The sequence below is a fragment of the Lytechinus variegatus genome, chromosome 14 (assembly GCF_018143015.1).
Source record: "Lytechinus variegatus isolate NC3 chromosome 14, Lvar_3.0, whole genome shotgun sequence".
NCBI lineage: Eukaryota > Metazoa > Echinodermata > Echinoidea > Temnopleuroida > Toxopneustidae > Lytechinus > Lytechinus variegatus.
The window spans coordinates 6,542,247-6,560,191 of NC_054753.1; the positions used below are offsets into that span (position 1 = coordinate 6,542,247).

The following is a 17,945-nucleotide window of genomic DNA, read 5'->3' on the forward strand; positions in this document are numbered from 1 at the left end:
CCCCCCTTGTCATTTTTTTTCATAGCAACTATCATGCCCTGATATAAATAAGAAAAAATAAATTATCTCCTATTTTTTTTTTTGGGGGGAGGGGGGTTTTGGACAAACATTTATTGCCCACGTTAGTGCTTTGTGGAAAGGGGGTGGAGTCTGGTATAGGTGAGGACATCACAAAAGAATGATTTCAATTAATCAATTCGGTATAATGAGTCATGCAAGTTCAGGTTTAGGTCAGTACCATCACACTCGAGTCCATCACAATAATCAAAATCGATAGATATCGCGGTGTCTGAAAGAATTAGCCGAGTTGTAATCATGTTACATATTGATTGTTCTGTCACCAGTATTATTATATGCCAAAATCGCATCGGGTTGGTTTCATCCTTGCAATTTTTGTCTGACCAAATATGTGGGTCCTTTCCAGTGGCAGGGGGGCACGTGCCCCCGGCGCCGTTTATCCTATAGATACGCCACTGATTGTTTCTCTCTTTGCTTTCTAGGAATTAAGGGAAAGTGTAATGCTCTCATGCTTTCATGAATTATTGGGCAGTTTTGATACAATGGGGGTTGCATGTACAAAATGATCGATCATTTTATGGAATTGCTATTTTTTTTCCTTAGCAAGTACATCTTTATGGAATTGGTCGTATTAATTCGAAAAATTTGCTTAAGCTTTCCGTTTCGAGAATTTTCATTCTATCTAACGTGCATGGAGATCAAACAAAATAAAAAGTGGTTTCCTTCTTCATCAATAAACTGAACAAGCATTTCTATTGACACGGTCGGCATATTTAAAAGCCCCCTCCCCCCCCCCCGTTCTCCACCCGAAAATTTCTTGGGAACCTACTATCGAACATGAAACTTCAGGAAAGTCCCTATCATCAACCCAACCTTGTGCAAATTTATGCATTTTCCGTCACGACCTGAAGGTTTATTCGCTCGGGAATTTTACCTCCGTTGTCATGGTGATGGATATATCAACGATTGTCAAGGATTGGTGGGCACTAATCGCCATGATCATCACTCTCCTGTATGGCGTTCAAGATAGTTCTGATTCACTGAATACATCAGGCTAAAATAGCAATTCAAGAGGAAATACTTTTTGTTTACATCAAGAACTAGGGGAGAATCGGGATTTCAATGGGGGGGGGGCATGGGCCGGATATGCCCCTCCCCCTGGATCTGCAACTGTCAAGAAAAATTAACATTCTTTGCTAATAAACTTTTTAGGGGTGGTGTTTTCCAATAGCATGTCATATAATCCAATGTGGTATATATATATATATATATATATATATATACAGTGCGTCCCAGAATAAACGAAACCGAGATTTAGCGATCATTGATCATAACTTAATCATAAATAGAATAGACAAATGACCTACCAATTTAAAGCTTAGAATCTCCTCTTTCATCTGATATTACTTAGGTTATTTCTTATTCACGCATGAGTGAGCAAAAACAATTTGAAGAAAGGATACCAAAAACTCATTTGGCGGGGGTATCTGGGTTTAAAAAAAAACCACATTTCTGAAAAGTTCAATATCTGCTCTTTAATTTGGTACCTCAATTACAGAAAATGGTCAAGAAATAAAAAAGTTCTGGTCATTTGAAATAAGGCTTGTATTTCCATAATTTCATGAGATAAACGTGTTTTCACCGGTTTCCCACAGAAGCCTTCGCATGGTGAACAAAAGATTTAATGCATGGCTGATCGTCAACAAAACGGAGTATTGAGTGAGTTTGAAAGCCAGCCTGGAGAACCTCTTCATTTTATAAAATTATTGAAATTCAAGCCTTATTTCAAATGACCAGAACTTTGTTATTTCTTGACCATTTTCTGTAATTTAGGTATCAAATTAAAGAGGAGATATTGAACTTTTCAAGAATGTGGTTTTCTTTTTGAAACCCAGATACCCCCCGCCAAATGAGTTTTTGATATCCTTTCTTCAAATTGTATTTGCTCACTCATGCGTGAATGAAAAATAATCTAAGTAATATCAGATGAAAGAGGAGATTCTAAGCTTTAACTTGGTAGGTCATTTGTCTATTTTATTTATGATTAAGTTATGATAAATGATCGCTAAATCTCGGTTTCGTTTTTTCTGGGACGCACTGTATATATTATATATAGATATATATATATATACATACATATATGTATATATATATATATATATATATATATATATATATATATATATATATATATATATATATATATATATATATATATATATATAATTATAACGAAACGGTTAAGGCATTTCAAAATCTCATATAGTGCCTCCAATATCTGTTGTGATAATAAAAGTGATTTTCTTTGTTGAGAATAAAAAGATGAAGCATTGTCACACAGATCAGAATTATTCACCATTTAATGATTTTGAAAAAGACACCCCCAACAAAGTTCAAAAGTATCGAAACCCATAATCATAATCAATCATTTTGAAAGCCGGATGAATATTACAATGTGGCGGAGGGGGTGATCCGTGACCCTCTGTATTGATCAATACATAATACATTCTTTATCAGTAATGACGCTGTTGGTCTTTACTGTTGTTTAGCACAAATCGTTGAAGGCATGCTAATATATATTCTATATAAGCCTATATCTTCATTTTAGTATTTACATTACACTCGTGTATATTCAAATGATTGTCAAAACCGAGTGGGCTCTAGTGCCTGCATCTTTTATTATTATTTTTCCAATAATCGGTTGTATGATTATTTTTACATCAATCGGTTGATATTTATTAACACAACAATAATTATAATGATCAACACTATGACTGCGGGCATCAACTGGAAGACATGAAATCATCAAAATCAAATATAGCTTTATGCATAAATTTTTTAACGTTTTCATCAAGACATCCATTAATATGAAAGTGAATACAAAAACTTACCGTCTGTATAAATGGAAAATACTGCACAGAATTCTTTAATATTATCCTGATTTTTTATCGTAATAACCTTGCCTGGATCAAGATAGCATCGGTCGACACACCCCCTGATGTTGTAGCCGCTATTCCATTACCGCAAAGCTGACAAAAATAGAAAACAGAAAATAGTACACTGCATGGTCAGTGAATGAGGGCATAGTATGTTATATTACACGCAGCACAATATTACTATTATGTCACAAGGTGTTAGTAACCGGGCATAGAAACATAATATGCACGCGTTAACAGGTGAAGGTTTGTACTAATATACCCGTTTATATTCGATATTAAATATACGCTAGTAATATAATTAACATGATCTGATGATTGGGGAATATCCGTTCGTTAGATAGATGATGCCATCGAGAAACAAATATGATTTTCGTTTCCAATAAGTAAAATTCAACAAATTTAAATCCACTGTGGTAAATGAAGATGAGTATCTAAATAAAAAAAGAACACAAACGACAACGATAAAAAAAATGATGGGACGTCCTTTCTCCAGTTATCATAATAGGCCTATACCTGCGTAATGATGTGAAGCAGCAACAGCCAAATGATGCCAGCAGCAATTATTATCATCTGCTAAAATTAAAATAACGTAAAAGTAAATAACCAATGTACACTTTCACTTCCGAATATCGTGCTGACCGAGAGAAAATCGAATACAACTTACACGTGTCACAACAGGGAATTCCCTCCTACATTGTCAATATGGGGGAGAATATTGTGCGGGAGCTATTTGAGCCAAAGACCGGCAAACTGAATGAGGATTGCCTGAATCGTGATTTATTATGATTCGGGGGTCGTCGAGAGCGCGCGCAAACGCATTTTAGTTCTGATGGTTTCCGTTTTTGCAGAGGAGAGAGAGTGACGTCATCCCACGTTTTACCCCACCCTCGAACTTCTTGCAAACACTTTCCTTGTGTCTTTCTATTTTTCCAGGTCTCAATTTTTCTCCCCCCATCATTATCTTGTCCATGCTTACTTGTTTATATATGAATATTATTTTGTATATTAACTATTATGAAATTTTGGGGATACAGTGCCAATCAGCTGTCTGTTTCCATGGTGACGATTGAGAAGCGGCTTCTTCTGTATGATAGAAGACTTGGAACCCAGTATGCTGCATCCGGTACTTGTTGATGTGTCTGATGATGTTTAAGCAAGCCTTAATGTTTCAAAACACTGAGTTAAAATGTAGGAAATTTGAAGATTATATAAAAACAGGTACTCTCACACCTCAGTACATGTCTGACTCTGTCTCGGTTTGTGTCTCCCCCTCTCACTGTCTGTTTGTTTTTGCACCCACCCCTTTGTCATAATGTGTGAAGGTCTCTCTCACACACACACACACGCACACACACGCTCACTCTCTCTTTCTCTCACTATCCCTCTTTATCTGTCGTTATCCTCCTCCCCTCCTTTTTCACTCCCCTCCCTTCCCATCACCCTCCCCTCTCATAAAAATACTTCTCTCTCTCCACTATCTTTCCCCCTCCCCCACCTCCCCCTGGGGTCACCCCCCTCCCCTACCCCTCACCCCAGTCGGCAGCCATTCATTGCATTGTGGTGGGTGAGTCAGAGGTAAGGTTCCCGCTAGGTATACTTCCTTTTGACAGACTGGAAACCCTTCATTAGTAGCACCACCTGTGGTCTGTCTTACCTCTCACACTATCGTTAAACAACTTAAAATCATTAACAGTTGTAATATAATTAATCATTTCACGTGGTAATATTACGTTTTTCATATCCAAATAGATCAATAGATTAGAAGTAAACGTTTCAAGCCGATTTTTTTTCCTTATTTTTCTCTTAGTTGAGTTCAAATCATATTACTATCATCCATCTACTTTATCCATATTTTACTATTTCTCAAATTATGGTTATGTAAAAAATTCTTATGAAATGCGTCACATTGACAACTTTTTTCTAATCATACACCAATGTTTTTCAAGTGTTCCAAAAGTCAATTGAAACATTAATCTCGACCTTGAAATTACCTATTATATGACTTGTTGATAATTGGTCACATCATTCACAAACACTGCTTGGTGTGGATATACTTTCAGAACAGACAGAACATTATAGAAAAAATATAAACCAATTGTTTGTTGTGACTAGACTTCTGTCTCCACTTTATGAATAGAAAACGAGATGCATATCGCCATTGTTCATATTTCGAATCATGGCCGAATGGTATTGACATTAACACAATCATGACAATACTACCACTTACATCTATTCTTCTATTCCTACCGTTTTAGTCTACCATAACTTCGTTTTAGGTCTTGGGCAGATATTGAATTCGATTGAAACATATACATCACATACATAAACAATGTGTAAAGGGAGACAATAGTGTGATGAAAGGCAATGAATAAAGAAGAAGAAAAAGAAGAAGGCAAGAAGAGGAAGAGTGGAAGAAGAAGAACAAAAAAGTAGATAAACATTTTTTGTACCATACATAATATTTTTTATATCTTATAATGAAGAAAAAACAATTAGGAATAGGTCATTAAAGAGAGTAAAGGATTACATATCCTTCAGTTTAATTGTCAGAAAACTCAATAGAATATAATGCTGAGAAGCGTTTGAACTTGCCATCACAACCCGATTAAGCATTTAGGCCTATTTCTTCTTTGAGAAAAGTTTTTTTTTTAATTTCCCTTGGTCCATTTTTATTGTTATGCCCCTTTCAGATGATTTGTAAATGGACTTATTTTTTTTATTTTATTTTTTTTTTTTGGGGGGGGGGTCTAGCCCCCCTCCCCCTGGATTTCTAATGGGGCATCCCTAATGACATTTCCCGCAGCACCTCCAACTTTCTTCAAAGATTATTTTAATGATGTTTTTTGTTGAAATAACGGAGACCAGTGAGCATATCAGTCGTTGTTTTCTTTAAAAAAGACAAGCTATGGGGCTCTTGGGGGCACTGGGGACCGAAAGAAATCCAGGGTCAAGGAAAAAAGGGAAAAGCATCAATATTTTTTTTAATTTCTTTTAAATCAAGGCAATAATGTTCACTAATTCGCAACTTTATTTTCTGAACAGAACAAAAATATTGACTAACTATACCATGCACTGACTGACTAAGACGGATCATATACTACCCTATTCTTACTTCTGATTTTCAATTTCTTTAAAATATCTTTCTCACTTTAGAGAGAACGTAACTTTATTTTCATCCTATTTGCCCATGATAACAATCTATGCAATACAATAACGAAAGAGACCTGAGGGAAAAGGATAGAGAGTGGACTAGACAAAAATAAAATGCAATATTCTCATCGAGATAGTTTTTATTGTCTGCTCAAACTCCCACTGGCAACAATATCAGTAAGAAAGATTGGTTACGAGAGTTTGGGGTCCTCGAATGTGACAGTTGAAAATTTTAATCAGATTTATTATCTCGTACACAGTTTAATGAACTCAAAGTGAATTAATGGAGAGTTGGTTCATATCGAAGTACAAAAGGTGAAACACACGACCCAACATGTAATTGAAACGTTCTCAAGCCTATCTAACTTAATCAGATATTTTAAAAATAATTATTTTGGGTATCCAGAAAGTCCTTATAGTGTTCTGATGTTTAATAATGGGAGCGATTAATAACCACATCGATGATGAAATATTCCCCGTCCCTCTTTCATTTCTTTCTTCCTTTTCTCCTAATACCCTCTTTCGATTTCTTCTTCTTCATCGTTTGTTCATCTTGTTCTTCTCCATGCATATACCGGTATTCTATTTATTCTTTACCTTCCCTCTGAATAACATGCTCCCATTCCCTTATTTTTCTAATTTCCTCTTTCTTTCAATCCTTCATTGAATCCCCTTCCTCATTTTGTTTGTATAGTTAGCTTAGTGCTAAAGTTATCTGGAATTGCTTTAAAATGTTTCAAACTTTCGTGTACTTTCAGTATTTGCGCTAGATATAAAGTTGACATGCGCAATAAAAGAGAAGCCTTTGCTGCGAATCCACTCTCGTCTTCGGTAGAAAGGTCATCACTTTGCAACGTGTATAGCCAATGGTGGTATGAAGTCATACTCTAAAAATAGTGCATGATGCGATGTCCAGGGCAAGGTGATATTTCAGCCCCTGGGTTTTATTTGAGGTAGTATTTCTTTTTATTTCGAGATATCGATTTAATTCCACAATGGCGAAAATAATAAACACTGACTTGAACACGATAAGGTCTATGTAATGCAATGAGTCATTTTCTATAAATGCCTCAATGTTAGAAAAAAAGTTCAGGCAAAGGAACCGAAAATCGCGACATAACGCGAGCTTCTTCTGCCATTATTACAATCATCGTAATAGTAATTAAAATATACTGTCATATAGATTACTATTCCATGTAAACATAAATATTAAGGTATCATGATTATCCTCAAAGTGTATTAGCTTTCTTCATTGTATAAATTTCAAATAAATTCACTCATCCTTGCCTTTTTTATTGATTTATTAAAGATGCTTTAAATACATCAATGATGCATTCATCTCGTTCATTTAGAATTCTTAAAGCAGTATCGGGCATTCTTTCATAAACTATGGGTTCCAAAATAAACTGGTCAAACTTGACAAGGGCACTAAGCCTATGTCAATAATTAATTAATCAATCACAGACAGGCTATAGCCCCTCAGATCAATCAGTTTCAGAATCCAAAGTCGCAAAATGGCAACAGAAAGACCAATGAACATGAAATGGGATTATAGAAATTACCCAGTTCTTGATTTTTTTTCTCAAAGTTTCTGAAAGTAGTCCTTCAGTCTTAGTGTTCTGTCATTAATTTTGCAACTGTCTTTATGGTCCTAACTAGTGGATATTGCTTGATTTTTCTGTTTTGTTTTATCTTTCAGTGGCTTTTTGGAGTCATACCTCTGAGAAAGCAAATTTCACTGATCTCGTACTGCATAAAGACGTTGCCAACAGTCAGTCTTGGTCTTTCAATGGTCTTCGCGCTATTTTTTCTCAGGGGTAAGCTGAAATTAGCGATGTAGACACAACCAACCCCTTCCAAATATGAAACTAAAACAGTTATTACCACTTCAGTACCACAAGGGCAACTAACATTTCAGAATCAAATAAATCAGCGTCCTTTTGCAACTGCAATAATTACCCATAACCTCCCCCTGGCTCTCTTATGGGTTTTGATTAGATGGGATTCGATTTAATCCCGAGGAATAATTCAATTTATTAATACACCAACGGTCACAAACATTGCTTGCCCAGCAATTGACATATTAAATCAAATGAATGTAGACTGGTCTTCGGTATAGGTGAATGTTATTCACCCAGAGATATGTGAGGAAACGTTTCCAATAAATAACATGGCCCTCCCATTTTACCAAGATGTATCTTTGACAATGTTTTGAAATAAGAGGATGTCGTCGTGCTGTGGTTGAGTAAGCCTTTTTAACATCACGGTAGAAATTGCAAATGTATATGACCCAGAAAATTCTGATTGCTTCAAAAAAAAGTTTACTAATTACTCACTCGAGCATGATGATTGCTCATTCTCAGGGTTATTTTCATATGATAGAAGGAATACTCCTTAGAAGTCCTTTACCTCAAAGCAATTTTCGTAAAAAAGTACACTATTTTGGTTGAGCGAGAGGGTTGGGGAGGACATGGAAGAGTTGAGTTTATGTTTTTTGTGTTTTACATCACAACATCACACCACACGGCAATTCTTTCTTCAGACATGTCAGATGCCATCCTAATTTTGTCAAGATTCAATCTCTCAAAGAAAAGCTGACATCACCTAAACCAAGATAGAAAATGACATCAGTCGAGTTGATATTTCTTACGGATCGTCACGATCGTACAGAGCAACTCGAGATCCCAAAGCGACTTTGAGGTTAAATCGAGGTTTCCCAAGACATGAGAGCTCAGTGCAAATAGAGAGATTTTTTTCTCATTTTCTTTCTAGTACACGGTACGGTTCGGCAATCATCGATTGTAAGCGATGACGTAGGACGAGTAAATGCATCGTGAGGAACGGGGGGGGGGTTCCCGCTTTCCTTTTTTTGCAGAGAGACATTTTATACCCCCCACTGTCTCTCTCTCTCTCTCTTTCTCTCTCGTTCCGATATATCCATCTATCCATGCTCTTTCCGCCTCTCTCTCTCTCCTCTATCTTGTGTCTGTCTGTCTATCTATCTATCTATCTATCTACATATTTGTATGCCTGTCTGTCTTTCTGGCTGTCTGTCTGTATATCTATCTATCTATCTCCATCTTAACCTGTTATTTATATCTAAGTATCAATATACCTATCCAAGCACCTGTACTTTCCTTTGAATTCGGTAATTTACTAGATGCGATGTTCTAAAAAACACACATGAAAATAAGCCACTGCGCGACCTAGGTCGGACTGAATAACGAATTCAGTGGCAAAATACCTGCCCTCGTATCCCTGTGCATATAGAGCAGTGACTTTGGGTTCAGAAGGCGAATGCCTTAGATGACAGAGTGGTGGGGAGTCTTCACCGTTCATTAAGAAAACTAGGATGAGTTGCTACCATGCATCTGGTCATGGCTCGTTAAATTCCTCTGTCCACTATCATCATCATCGTCGTCATCATCATCATCATCATCTTCACTATCATCATCATTATCGCTATCATCATCATCGTCGTAATCATCATTATCATCATCCTCATCATCCTCACTATCATCATCATTATCGCTATCATCATCATCGTCATCATCATTATCATCATCATCATCATCATCATCCTCATCATCATCATCATCATCATCATCACCATCATCACCATCATCATCCTCCTCCTCCACCTCCTCCTCATCATTATCACCATCATCATCGTCATCACCACCATCATCATCATCATAACCATCAACATCCTAATCACCACCACCACCACCATTACCACTATCCTCATATCATTTGTCTACATTGCGATCTACATCAAACTGCAGCAACACTGGACAGTCAATGTGAACATGGTGAATGCATGTGACGTCATTTTACGCACTGAGCGCACATCTCATGAAGACAGTTAATGGTATGTCGAATGCACACTCGATGCCAGCTATTACGTCATCTGGTCTATAATGCATTAGAAAGCTTTTCGATTTCTCACATATCCACACATATTATCAAACGGAAAATAACAGATGAACGCTGTTATTACATCAATATTCAATATGGGACCATATCGCTTCAGTTAGTAGGCATAAGGAATGTATACGACATACATGTACTATACCATCCGATCATTTCAGGCTATAGGTCTAATATTTGGCGTAATAATTTGATGAGTGCACATCATTCAGCAGTGTATCTGTCTATATCCACATGCATTTTGTATTTATTTGTCCGTCTGCCTCCCCCCCCCCCTCCCCCCTCCCTCTGCCTCATTGACTAATAATAATAATACACAGTTCTTGTATTGCGCATATCATAATTATGAATAATGTATCTATGCGCTTCCAAAGGACTTGGATATTATCGACTGTCATTCAATTTCTTTTCTCTCTAAATATCCCTGTTTAGGTCCCTCTCCCTCTCTCTCTCTCTCTTTCACACACATCCACACACACGCACAAACACAAGGCACCCACAGAACAAACACACCCTTTTTGGCAATTTGTACTCCCCTGCTACCCCTCCTGCAATCTGCACCTATTCCATCCCTCTTCTAGCTTTCTGAAATCTGTAACCATCACTATGACCACCAAGATCGCTTTCAACTCGCAAAACGGTGCTAATCGGGAAAACATGACTACATCGAAAACTCAAACAATGCTCTGCACAGTCATGACAGTGTACCTGGCAGTATATAATGAAAAGGATCGCAATATCAACAACAAAAATGAGCGATGCCAAAATGTCATTCCCGAATGTAAACGTGCCATGCATTTCAGTTCAACTGAGTATAACGTCTTCACACGTTTATATAGCGATGAAATGGCGCCTCTGTAGTTGTCAAATTGATATCGGCGTACACAGAACTGACGAATATGACATGATCACCCCCCCCCCTCCATCTCTCCTCTGTCTTCTCTCCCTTTCTTATTCTCTCTCGGGGTAATGTACTGGAAATATGCTGGCGATAGACACAGCTCCGTCAACTCTAACACGTGGTCGCGTTACATCATCATCATCATCATCACAGATTTCATCAGTCATTACTTCTTGACTCGATTATGTACTCTCACGAATACAACTTTTATTAAAAACCTGTCTCGGTATTCGGCACACATGATGTGAAAGAAATAAAGGACGGCGAAGGGCGTTTTATTCTATTTTTTTCTCAAGGTCAGATGAGTGTGAGTCATTTTGCCAAAGCCTTGAGCGATTATAATTTTTCAGCCTATAATGTTCACTTCATACGCAATATCATTTTGTATGTACCTTACGGCATTGGCGGCGGAAGCCAAACATTTTTGAGGGGACGCCAGGAAACAAAATTGACAAGTAGAAAAAACATATTAAAAAAAAGGTTATCAACCCAAAATTTCAGGGCGGGACTACCAACATTTTTTGACAAGCTCCCCCAAAAAAGGCATCAACAAAAAATTTAGGGGGGACACGTCCCCCCCCCCCCCCGCTTCCGCCGCCTATGCCTTACGGTAATATCGAATATATTTTATTGCAAACTCAAACAATCTGAAAAAAAAATCATGGTAGCTTCTGACCAGTGATCTTTTCTCCAAAAGTCGTATAATAGAGGTTTTCCTCAAGATCAGCCACGACACTCACCAACTCCATTCCGCCCCAACTCCCCCTCCTCCATCCCCACCCCATCTGTATTTCTACCCATCCTCTCCCTTTACTCTCTGCGATCCATCATGCCAATCGGATCATGATGAGGGTGGATAATAGCTAGGGACTTACATTAATGTCAGAGCTATGGTTTATGGTCCCATAAAAAATGCAAAGGTCGTATTGTGAATAGAAGCTTGTGAAGCTACAAAAGTGCAATAATCGCGTGGCATAATTATGTCATTATACGAAAATTCATACATCGAACCATTAAAGCAGAAATGATGGAGATTAATTCAGATTATTTTTAACCAGAAAGGTCAATGATATATGACAAAAATTATGCGCATTATGGAATGGCTAACTAAAAAACGAACAGCAAGAGCACATAAACCTTTCAAAGATATGTTTTTTGCATTAATTAGGCCACAAGAATTTTTCAATAGAATTTCGATGACGATAAAAATGGCACTGAAAGATTTCTTCAATACAAGCACGAGATAAAGAAAAAATACGCTTTGCACGCTCAATAGCTGTGCGCCGTATCGAAAATCTTCCTCAAAACTATTGCCTCATTGCACTGGAAACCAATGATCTTGATGTTTGATATTTACTGTCATCGGTAATGAGGACGACGGTGATGATGATGTTGTTGAAGTTGGTGATGATGATGCACAGCAAAAACTGTGGTGTTAACCGGTGTACATAGAGGACCACACCAGTTCTTTACACCGGTGTTAAATTGGTGGTGTTAGTTTTTTACACCTATAGGTGTTATTACAACACATTTGGTTGCTACATTTACACTCTTTAGTGTTATGTTCAATCTCTAGGGTGTAATTTTAACACCTCAGGGTGTGGTCCTCTATTTACACCAATTGGTGTCAGTTTTAACACCACAATTTTTACAGTGTGATGATGACGACGATGATGATGCTAATGTTGAAGTTGATTTGTTGTTGGTGATGACGTTGATTTGTTATTATTGTTGTTGTTTTGTTGATGATGATGGCGATGATGATGTAGATTCGGTGTTGATGATGTTGTTGATGATGATGATGTTGTTGATGTTGTTGATGATGATGATGATGTAAAGAGGGAGGATAAAAAGTAAAAGTTATGAGAACGAAAAATACTAAAGCCTGAAAAACTAAAAGTTAAAAAAAAATCGAAGAAAGAAATTGAAAAGAAATCTTTCTTATTCAAATTCGGAACACTCATAAACAAAACAAGAATGATACGACGAAAGGGTCTATATAGGACGTTAAAAACAAAACAAAAACATAAAACAAAAGGGTCTTTAATAAAGAATTATCCACTTTACTCAATCATGTGTGATGGATATTTTTTAAGTTTATAACATAAATGTATTACTAATCATCATCTGCATGCTTTGCTTACATAGAAAGCATCGTGATTAATATTTTAATTTACGACATTCACTTTTTCCAATTGTCGTGATTTTTACAATGAATTGTTTTCAATCTTCCGATTTCCAAAAATATCCACAATTTCCTCCTTGCTTAATGCTGGATTTAATAGATTTCCACTAAATCTCCATCACATTCATAACGGAGCATGGCAAGAGATAGTCATCATCTAATGTTTTGGTCATGTGGAAATAAAAATCACTTTTTGTATCATTTCACTTCGTAAAAAATGCGCATTAGAAACATTCCCTTGTATACAAATAATATCCGATAAAGGGCGATTTCAAACCTTTCTTTAAAGCTTGTGTATAGTTTTGGTAAATCCACCAAAATGCACCTATCACTATTCCAATTCATTGCTAGCTAATATGAATGGATATGCCCTATAACAGTTATGATGTGGAGGATATGAAATGAAAATGTGTTTTACAGGATAAATTTTGCGATTTTACATGGAAATTTAACTTGATCGGGTCACCCGATCAAATTAAAATATCTGTGTGTTTTTGTCTTTCAATTAAATCCTATTCCAAATCATGGAATGGGCTGAAACTTTAAAGATAATGTTCTTTCTCAGTAACTTTTGGATATCTAATCACTAAATTTATAAGATAAGTGCTTGAATGCCCATTTTGTTAATTTAAAACAAGCATCGCCGAGAGAGGGCGCTTTATATCCAAGATTTGAATATTTGAAATTTTCTCAGAGAGGTGCAGTTGGAAAAATATCTTAACGGTCTCTACGCTTCAGTAAGACTGTCATATTAGATGATATTCGATTATCAATCACATTATTTACCCTTTACCAAAGCTATACACAGGCTTTAAGAGCGCATTCCTATTTAGGAGAAAGAAGAAATATTTGTAAAATCATGCATGTCTAATCATGAAAATAACGAGGGAAAGGTTGGCTTAATTGTAACACTTGCTTACGGGTACAGCTTTTTTTCACTTTTGATACGTTTGAAGGAGATGCAAAATAAAAAACATCTAATTGTATCGTGAGTTTTTATCTCGAGGAATTTATAATTGCACAATTTTCCTAATCATTAAGACAGTTCTGGCGAGCCACTCTCGAAGTTGTAATATGCAATCTGAACACAAAAAAATGAGTACAATATACCAAAATTTGGGGATTCGTTTGAAAGAATTTTCATCCATCTAAGGCATGTCGGGTGAATTTCAAATGCAAAATAGGATATTCTTTACCTAAATTTTCAATCGTCTGACGATTAAATATGAATGTTTTTATTCAGTATCTTCAAAACTTGCTTGAGTGTGATTATACGGACATTGTTTTCTCGAATTTCCCTACCTTATCTGAAGTAACTGATTATTTCAGCTACAAAGGAGTGCACGGAGGGGAATGAAATAAAATGCACCCGTCTCACTTCAGTTATCGTACGCAGTGTGAGGGCATGACCGGTTTAAGGGGTTTTATTTCCCGTTTTTAAAGGTCAATTCTTTATTTTGGATGATACCTTATACCATTCTCCTATACCCCCAAGGAATTCAAAAGCTATACTGTTTCCATAACCCAGGTCAATGCATGCCAATTTACCCTTTTACATCCTGTACAATGGAAACCAGGGTGTTCATAACACCAATTGGTGGTAATGTAGAACCATGGACTGGTGTTAAACTACACCGACCCTGTCTTTAGAGGGCGACGTCATTTAGTTCAACACCGAATAGTATAGTGTAGTGTACTACAACTTAAAACTTAACGGTGATTGAACGCAAAGTTATGTTGAAGGAAAATACACAAAATCGGACGTAAAGCTAGAAAGTTATGACATTTTAAAGTTTCGCTTATTTCACACAAAAACAGTTATCCGCAACTCAGTGACATGCAAATGAGAGGGTACAAATGTAGATGATGTCCCTCACTCACTATTTCTTTTGTGTTTTTTTTATTGTGTGAATAATCCAACCTTTAAATGCCTACAGTTTTTACAATAAGGATCAACTTGATTGAACCATTAAGTGTTAAAGTAATGGCAATTCCACAGGGAGGAATAAAAGTTTGCTTCGCAGGACAATGACGAGAAAATTATTAAAATTTCATATTTCAGATAACAAAATACAAACGATATAGTGAGTGACGACACCAGTTCCCTTTTCTGTAAACCATCCAGGTTGTTGCATATAAACTTTTTTATGGATATAGGCGAAACTTAAAAATGTCATAACTCTATTTCACATCCTATTTCGATTAAATTTTCAGTGGTATGCTTGTTGGATTTTCTCTTTATATTCAAACCGACTTATTTGGGGGGGGGTGGACTTGTCCCTAACGTTTTATTAAGTTCATATTTTTACAGCATAATTCCGCGTTGTGGGTTAATAACCATAATCCAATTTCGATCCCGATTGCAGATATTCGGTACACACAAAGACCGGAAATCGAATCCTCAGGCAGAGTCATGTAAACACAACACAACGGGAAAGAAATTATCGATTTTGAAAGCAAATAAGGACATTTTCTTTCTCTCTTTGCATTTTGCACCTTTCGGGGGGAGAGAGAGCAGCAATTTCCGATTGATAATGGATGTGCCGCAAGGTTACATTTTTACCCTTCATCATAAGATGATCATTGCTTATTAGAAGTAATCTGATGATCACTATTTTTAACATGTTTATATGATGGCAAAAACATGATATCTTTTAATTACATGTACTTGATTTTTCAACAGAGTTTCTTTCACTGAATGCAAATGTTCACACGAAGAAGCATGTTTTTGTATTTCATAAGTTTTTACTCGTCCATGACTGTTGGCCACTTTTAGACCCGATTTTCACTTTTCCTTCATGTTATGGGCGTTCATTGAATCTATTACGTAGAATCAATGATCATGTAGACCTATGTCCATATCAAAGTATGCAATATAATTTCGAATAGTTACATAAATAAAACTACACTTTACTTCGGACTATTTTACTAGCATTGATAACTCACTATGCCCTTTCACAGGAATGACTGGTATAGCACCAAACAATATCCTATGCAAAGAAGCGATGATGATCGCAAAACTGATGTTTATCAATTAAGCTGGCGAAATGGAATGGCATGAGAGAAAAGTGAAATATAAAGATGCATGTTTATTCTTAAAGGTCACGTCCATCCCAGAAATTGTTGATTTGAATAAATAGAGAAAAACCAAACTAGCATAATTCTGAAAATTTGATCAAAATTGGATGTAAAATAAGAAAGTTATGGCATTTTAAAATTTCGCTTATTTTCACAAAATAGTTATATGCACAACTTACTGACATGAAAATGAGAAAGTCGATGCTGTCACTCACTATTGAATTATACAATTTTTCATTTTTACAGATATGACAACAAGGGCCAACATGACTGATGCATATTATTAAAATAATGTTAATTCCACATGTTCAGGGAGGAATTAATTTTTGTTTCACTTGACAATGAGGTGAAAATTAGAATATTCAGTATTTCATACAATAAAATACATGTACAAAAGAAATGGTGAGTGGATAATGTCATCAGTCTCCTCATTTGCATACCGACAAGGTATTTTGATGAAATTTTCAGTGCTATACATGCTCGTTGGATTTTTCTATTTTTATTCAAATCAACTTTCTGTTGGGGCGGACTTGTCCTTTAAGTTTGACAGAGGTATGACTGGCTTTTAAGCATGGCTCATTGCTACGAACAGGTTGATTATACAATACATGTGGCACAAGAACCACATAATGAAGTAAAAGAAGCAAATATTTCAATAACTTTAAGTAAGTTCTTAAGTATAGACACATTCCGATATGCTTGGATAAGTGCCTGATGAAGGAATGCCCGACATAGCTTCAAGCGTCAAATAACAGTGTAGAGACATGCATCCCCAACTTTCAAAGCTTAACTAATTATTTAGAAATGTTTTTCGCTTTTGGTGGTTATGCAATGGGCTGAATGATCATGTAGGTTGCAAGGCCAGTGCATAAATGATATTTTGTCAAACATACCATGACACCCCCCCCCCCACACACATACATGTGCCCAGTTAGAAATCAACATACATCCAGACCCCAAACCAAATTGGTCTATAGAATACATAGGCCCTATACCAGACCCTGTTACTTTATTAGTAAATCTATAAAGACACCTAGATCTAACTAGTATAGAATCATTTACTCACCTGCAGTTCCGATCAGAAATTCATCTTTCGTCAATGATTCCACTCTCTTTCTATGTGAGTGTGATGAGGAGGCCTACAGTCCAAGAAGTCCTGAGCTTATGTTCACTGGTATACAATTCTCAATTTATCTCGATGAACCGGTAAACGATTTCATGAATATATCCCCGTGTCATATAGGCTAAAAACTTTTTATCCTGAGAACATTCTAATCACTATTTTCAATGATGCAGCGCCTGTATAATGGCAATGTAGTCTGCTTCAGTTTCGAATTTCTCCCGCACGTTGATAGCGCTATGCGCGTACCGTTATTGCATCCTGATGGGTGTAAGATCCAGAGTGTTGAAGATGTGTCAATTTATCTTTATTTTGCTTCTTCTAAGTGATCCAGGCCTGTTAATTCCCGTCTTAGATAATGGCACGTCAAAGTGCTCTCTGATTATATTTGATCAACACCCATTGTCATTTACAAAAGCACATTGATGAATGTACCGGCCGGTATAATGTACTCGTGCAGCGAGTACATGCATGCCTTTAACCATCATGCCCTTTATGTTATTTGATGCAAATCGATCGGGACAATCGCGAAAAGCTCGAGCTCGAGGGGCCCTGTTTTCAAAATACCGTCGCACGTCAAATTCTTTGGGCAAACCATACAAATGTATCTTGGATCAACACGCA

At 36.5% G+C, this 17,945-nt stretch overlaps 1 long non-coding RNA gene across 1 annotated transcript; it reads right to left on the reverse strand.

The window, feature by feature from the left end:
• Positions 1 to 2,966: 2,966 nt before the first annotated feature.
• On the reverse strand, positions 2,967 to 17,854 carry LOC121427789. The gene is made up of 2 exons (XR_005971714.1): positions 17,268 to 17,854; positions 2,967 to 3,047 (listed from the first exon to the last, which is right to left on the reverse strand). It is a non-coding gene; the product is annotated as an uncharacterized LOC121427789 (long non-coding RNA).
• Between the last annotated feature and the right edge of the window lie 91 nt (positions 17,855 to 17,945).